This window comes from Rhinopithecus roxellana, chromosome 14, assembly GCF_007565055.1.
Source record: "Rhinopithecus roxellana isolate Shanxi Qingling chromosome 14, ASM756505v1, whole genome shotgun sequence".
NCBI classification, from domain to species: domain Eukaryota; kingdom Metazoa; phylum Chordata; class Mammalia; order Primates; family Cercopithecidae; genus Rhinopithecus; species Rhinopithecus roxellana.
The window spans coordinates 115739536-115746940 of NC_044562.1; the positions used below are offsets into that span (position 1 = coordinate 115739536).

At 42.8% G+C, this 7405-nt stretch overlaps 1 pseudogene; it reads left to right on the plus strand.

Moving 5' to 3' along the window:
• Window positions 1–1001: 1001 nt before the first annotated feature.
• Window positions 1002–2209, plus strand: LOC104659001 (annotated as a pseudogene).
• The last annotated feature ends 5196 nt before the right edge of the window (window positions 2210–7405 follow it).

The window sequence follows — 7405 nt, forward strand, 5'->3', positions numbered from 1 at the left end:
TCCTCCACTGAAGTCCTGAACCCCTCAAAGTCGTACATGAGGGTTGGAATAACTTCCAAACTGCTGTTAATGCTGCTATTTTGACCTCCTCCCATGAGTCACAAATATTCTTCATGGCATCTAGAATGGTGAACCCTTTCAGAAGACTTTCAATTGACTTTGCCCAGATCCATCAGAGGAACACTATCAAAGGCAGCTATAGCCTTACAAAATGTATTACTTGAATAATAAGACTTGAAAGTCAAAATGATTTGTTGGGAGAACAGCTGAGTGTTGGGAGAGAAGCTGAGGCAGGGCTTGCATGTCTGCTAGACTTGCTGGCTCCTTGCTTCTAGCACTCCCATTACTCAAGCAGCCATATGTTTTTTCATTCACTTGATACACTGTTTCCTTTCAACCCCCACATCCTCACCACCTGTTTGTTTGTTTGAGCACCAATAAATAGCATGGGCTCCCAGAGCTCGGGGCCTTTGCAGCCTCCACACTCACGATGGCCCCCTGGTCCCACTTTCTCTCCCAAACTGTCTTTTTCTCATTCCTTTGACTCCACTGGACTTCTTCACCCCCATGACCTGGTGTTGGGTCTGATCACCCCAACTTTCCTGGCTGCCGAACATGGGGTGACAAAGATCCCAGTGAAAGAATGCCAGAGCATGTGAAAGTGAAGGATACATCATCAAAGGATACCTGAGGACGTCTGAAAAAAGCTCGGTGGGAAAGCTGAGCACTCAGAAGAGCCAGGGTAACAATGGGACAAAGTGAAAGCAGACATTCTGCTTACTTAAGTTTTTTAAAAGCGTTTGTTATGAAGTTGGGGAGTAAAAGTTAGTACTCAGAGTTTGTTATCACTTTTTAGTACAGTAAAGCAGTTTTGCCCATGATTCCTGGAACAGAGGACTATGGAGTTGGATGAATGGGAGAGAATTGGAAGAGACTTTTTAAAAAAGGTGTATAAAGACCAAGCAATGACAGGTACCACGGAGGGTGCTGCTGAGGCAATGATGGCAGAGGGACCCAAGGAAACCAGAGGCTGCCCTCCGGGGCACGACGAGGGCATAGGGGACCACGAACTCTTCCCTTCCCTGAGTGGTTCTCCTGCTGCTGCCATCCCATGCCCCTGCAGCGGCCCCTGGGGCCACCACTGCTAACAGGTCAGAGCCACCTGGCAGGCTCAGGAGGAGCCAGGAGGCGACCTCTGGCTCCCGTGCAGGGCTGCAGGAGCAGGCAGGCTGTGAAGTGTCCGAAGCCGTTGTGCCGCAGGAGAGCCAGAGCAGCTGAGCACCTGTGGGTGCTCCTGGCAAGAGGACGAGTGGCTGCAGCAGTCCTGTTGTGGCTACCTCACCTGGCGCAGTGGCCCGGCCACCTTCCCCACCTGCTGCAGCCCCCAACCATCCCCACAGAGCTTCCCTTCATGTGGCGCTGCTGTCCCCCAGGCCATGGTGCCGCCATCCCCGTGGCTGGGCTATTGCAACCCCTTCTACTTCCTGAGCCCTGGGCTGTGGGGCCTGACCCCGGGGCAGCTGCTGGCATCAACACCCCTGCTCCAGTCGTGGGCCTGAGACCCCGGGATCCTCAGGTGCAGGCATCAGTCTGGGCCACTCCAGTGAGGAAGGTAGGATCTGCAGCCCCTTCATGAAGCCCAAGTGAGACTGGGCAACAGGCAGGCAAAGAATATGTTACTCCATCATTGGGCCACAGATTTATGGCAAGGATGGTGAGTTTCTTTATTCTCTTCTTTGTAAAAGCAACCATTGTCTTCAGCATTACGCACCACAGTGGGATAAAGGATAGCTCTAAGTTTGCTATGCACCATATAATGGAAGAAATAGATGAAGACACATCAATGGAAGACTTGCAGAAAATGATGGTTGTGGCTCTTATATACAGATTATTAGTTTGTTTTTATGAGACAATTTGCATTTGGGGAGCAGGTGGAGCTACCCCAGGGAAGTTCCTGGTGGGGCTTCGAGTTGTGACATGTGATACATTAGTGCTTATTGCACTAAGTCGGGTTTTAGTGATTCCTTTCTCAAATGTTAGCATTGCAATGTCCACTATATGAGGTTTGATCAAGATTTTTTTGATTGCTTCTTTTTTTCCCTGCTTTCATCACACTGCTGTTTTTTCAACTTAATCAGTCTATGACAATGTAGCAGGAACCATTGTGGTAAAAAGAAACGGGGTCAGATGTTACCCCCCAAAGATCTGATTTCCATACACTATGATGACAAGACTAAATTATGTATCAAGGCCGTCAGTATCCCTGGATTACACTAATTGAGGATTTAGAAATTAAAGCAGTCACTCCAGTGTGATGCAGCTGACTATTCCAAAAGTATTGATTTTACTTGAATGCCAAAGAACTTTTCCAGAAGAAAAACCTATTAAATTCAAGTATTAAAATTTTTAGATCAGAAAGGCAAATGATTTTATAAACAATGGACAATACATACTTTCTTAAGATCTAACAATGACTCCCTGCTCTATGAGCTGCAGAATTGATGTTGTGTTATCAGGCAAGGAAACACATGAATCTCCTTGTACATTTTCATCAGAGCTCTGAGATGAGTAGGTGAATTGTCAATGAGTAGTAGTAGTTTTGAAATAAATCTTTTTTTTTTCTAAGCAGTAGGTCTCAACAGTGGGCTTACAATACTCAGCAAACCATGCTGTAAACAGATGTGCTGTCATATAGACTTCATTGTTCTATTTAAAGAGCATAGACAGAGTAGATTTAGTATAATTCTGAAGGGCCCTAGGATTTTTGGAATGGTAAATAGGGTAGCTTCACTAGCTGCATCATCCCCTAACAAGAGAGTTGGCCTGCTTTGTGAAGCTTTAAAGTCAGGCATTGACTTATCTCTAGCTATGAAATTACTAGATGGCATCTTCTTCCTATGGAAGGCTGCTTTGTCTATATTGAAAGTCCACTGTTTAGTGTAGCCACTTTCATCAATGATCTTAGCTAGATATTCTGGATAACTTGCTGCAGCTTCTCCATCAGCACTTGCTGTTTCACCTTGTGCTTTCATGTTAGGGGCATGTCTTCTTTCCTTCAACTTCATAAACCAACCTCTAGTAACATTTTTTTTTTTTCCCTGCAGCTTTTTCACCTCTCTCGGCCTTCATAGAAGTGAAGAGAGTTAGGGCCTTGCTCTGGATTAGGCTTCTGCTTAGGGGAATGTTTTAGCTATCTTTAATCTGAACCACTGAAACTTTCTTCATATCAGCAACAAGACTGTTTTGCTTTCTTATCATTCTTGTATTCACTGGAGTAGCGTTTTTAATTTCCTTCAAGGACTTTTCCTTTATATTTATAATCTGGCTAACTGGCACAAGAGGCCTAGCTTTGGCCTATCTCAGCTTTCGATACCTTCCTCCCTAAGCTTAATTATTTTTAGCTTTTGATTTAAAGTGGGAAACATACAACTTTTCCATTCACTGGAACACTTAGAGGGAATTGTAGGGTTATTAATGGCCTATTTTCAATACTGTTGCACCTCAGGGAATGGGGAGGCTGGAGGAAAGAGAGATGGAGAATGGCTTGTTGGTGTGTAAGTCAGAACACACACATTTATCAATTAAGCTTGCTGTCTTATTTGGGCATGGTCCATGGCCCCTCGAAACAACTACAATAGTAACAACAAAGATCACTGATCACAGGTCACCATAATGAATATAATAATAATGAAAAAGTTTGAAATATTGTGAGAATTTCTAAAATGTGACACAGAGACACAAAGTGAGCACATGTTGGGAAAATGGCACTGATAGACTTGTTCAATGCAGAGGTACTTCAAACCTTCAATTTGTAAAAAAAAAAAAAAAAAATGCAGTATCTTTGAAATGCAATGAAGTGAAGTGAAATAAAACAATATATGTCTGTATGTAGGAGTAGGATTATTGGGTTATATGGTTAGGTGTATATTGAATTTTATAAAAGTGGCAAAACTATTTTTAGTGCGGACATACCATTTTGTACCCTCACCAGTGCTGTATGAGAGTTTCAGTTGCTCTGTAGCCTCATCAACACTTGGTATTGTCAGGTGTTTGTTTTTTTTTTTTTTTGACATTCTAATAAGTGTCTAGAAGTTATCATTGCAGTTTTAATTAGCATTTCACTAAAGATTAATGATATTGAGCATCATTTCATGTGCTGTTTGTCACCCATATATCGTCTTCAGTAAAGTGTCTGTTCAAATCTTTTGGCCATTTAAAAAAATTTGGTTGGTTTCTTATTGTTGAGTTTTGAGAGTTCTTTGTATGTATTAGCTACAAGCCCTTTGTCAAGTGTGTGACTTGCAACTATTTTCTCCCAGTCTATGCTTGTCTTTTAATTCTCATAACCGAGTTGTTTGCAGAGAAAATGTTTTAACTTCTAGAAAGTCCAATTGATTTGCTTTTTGTTATGTATTGTGCTTTTGGCTTTGCATTTTCAACCTTCAATTTTTATATATTAAAAGTAAAATTTCTAAAAAAATGAATTCCTCCTAGCAATAACAGATTATCTACATGTATGTAAATAATAATTACCTATATCTCCTAAATGTGAAATTAAATAAGAAGACATTAGATAATTTGTGCAGAAAAAACAAATTAGAGTTAAGAAAGATGAGACAAGGATCTAATAATTTTTAAAACACGGAACTAATGTCTTTTCGATTTTGGGTAAGAGTTGCATGTAAACACATGAAATAAAATGCCTCATGGGGTTTCAAATACCAATTCATTTATTTACCCATTTATTTTAGAATATTTACTGACACCCACTATAAACCAGGCACTGTGTTCTACATGGGGGTATATAGATTCATATGATGGGACCAAGAACTTGCAATAAATAGATAAATGGATAACACAATGTGGTAAGAAGTGTGATTAACACATGTTCAAAATGAACCAGGTTTCTTTTTGTACATGTAGTAGTGTCTTCATGCCTATCTCAGGTTGAAATTGTTCATGTGACTATTTGATCTAAAGTCTTTCTCTGCTACTCGGGTGATGAGTACACTACAATCCGACTTCACCATCATAGAATTCACCCATGTAACCAAAAACCACTTGTACTTCCAGAGCTATTTAAATAAAAATATACATTAATTTAAAAAATCAGAAAGGACTGCTTTTAAAATAATCAATAAACAAGGCTGGGCATGGTGGCTCATGTCTGTAATCCAAGCACTTTGGGAGGCCAGGAAGGGCGGACCACCTGAGGTCAGGAGTACAAGACCAGCCTGGCCAAAATGGTGAAACCCCATCTCTACTAAAAATACAAAAATTAGCTGGGCACCAAACAACTCAGGAGGCTGAGACATGAGAATCGCTGGAACCTGGGAGGCAGAGGTTGCAGTGAGCCAAGATTATGCCACTGCACTCCAGCCTGGGCGACAGAGCGAGACTTTGTCTCAAAAGCAAAAACATAAACAAAACAACAACAACAAAATAATCAATAAACACATCTGTAGTGAGAGCTGGGCAGGTTGGGAAGGTGCAGGGTGAGACCAACTGTGGTAAATGTGAGCTGGCAGACTCAGCAGCAGTGAAACAGAGGATGGCACTCTGCTGTGTTGGGCAGCGGTGAGGAGAGGGCTTAAAATAAATAAATAAAAAAAATTAAGTGCATCTCTCTCTTCGTGCACTCCAGGAGTATAAAGAAGGCGTTGCTTAATTCTGCCCCTGGCATTTTCGAAGACTTGATTTTTAAAAAGGTGGGATTTGAAGTGAATCTTGAAGCAAAGATAGGAACTCGCTGTTGAGGCAGGAGATAGTTGAGAAGGAAGAGGACAGCATTCTAGCACTGTAAAATCTTAGACACGGGTGTGTGAAGGTCCATGGACAGACAGTTGTATGTGGAGTAGAACCATCCTGCCTGCATAAGTGTGAGGACAGAAGACGAGACCAATGTGGAAGGCTGGGCACAGACTGGGAAGGAAACGCTTTGCCAACCAGGCTCTATTTGAACTTCCTAAAAGTGGGGTTGGGGGACTGAAGAATTTTAAGCTTGAAAGTGACATGATTACATTAGTGATTCTCGAATAGAGAGGGCAGCGTGTGGCCGACTGGAGAGCAGAGCAGTGAAAGCCTGTTGCTGAAGCGCTGGTAAGGCATGATGAGGTCTGGCAATGAAATAGAGATGCTGGGAGGGATGGATCTGGAAGTCATCCTAGGAGACAGAAACACAGGACTGGGCGATTGATAAGATGTGAAGGGAACAGCAGAAGGAAGATTTAACATTTTCGCTCTTCTGATGCCTGAGGAGTGTTGCATGTTGGTGGTAGTCAACATATTTTTTAAAATTTTTTTATTAATATTAATGTTCTTCAGAAGATACCATAAAGTATAAAGAACAAGAAAACCATCCATTATCCCAACACGCAGAGATAACCACTGCAGACATTTCATATGCATATATTTCTAGCCTTCTTTGAAAATATATTTCTGAAAAGAGATCCTAAGGGTTCCATCTCTACCAGGAACTCGGCTCTCATAAATTGCATTAATACGTTGAGCTTCACTTTGAGCCCAAATATGAGTATTTTCACTAAACTATACAGTGATTTTTTTTTTTTTTAATAAAGTGAATAAGTACATGGACTGGAACTGCCAACTGGAAACTAAATGAGTGTCAGCAGTGACAACCGGGACATGCCCTCATTAGTAGATGCTAACCCGCAGAGGTAACCTGCCTAGACACGGAGGGACATTTCCAATTTCAGGCTGATTAATTGACATTCAATTCATTCACCCCGCTGAGCCCTGCAAGAAGACAGCGCGGCAGCGATCTCCACCTTGAGGTGGCGCTATTTTTTGCCTACTTGAACCCTGAGCTTGGGCAAGCCTGTGCACACACACTAAGAGAAAAACTTTCTGAGGTGTACCAGCTGTCGATCAAAAACAGGTTATCCTAGGCCCTTCCAAACAGAGGGACCGGGGAAGGAAGTTTAAAAAAAGAATAAGAATGTTTTTATGTCGAGATGGATAGATTATTTGGAAGATCGGAGGCAGGGTGGTTCAGGAGAGGCCTGAGAAAATGCTCCAGGGGTAGAAAATCCAAGGAGAAGGTGAAGGGGTCTCAAGGATGGACAAATAGCCACAGGGCGGGCCGCCCTCACGAAGGTAGACTTGCAAGCCAAGTTCAGGGCGGCGGTGGGGAGGCTGGTTCCGAACTCCCCGGCATACCCGCGGAGTCCTTCCTCCAGATCTTCCCGGGGACCTTCCCTGGTCACCCCGGCTCCCCGCTGGGCCCCCGCGTTGCTCTGAGAGTAGGACTATGACCCACTTCCACTCTAAGACTCTAGATCGAAACGTCCAGGGGGGTCAGACAGGATTTACAACAAGGAAGAGAAAAACCAATACGTCCCAAGAGGGCTGCAGGGGCTTTACCTGGAGAAAGGGCTTGGGCAGA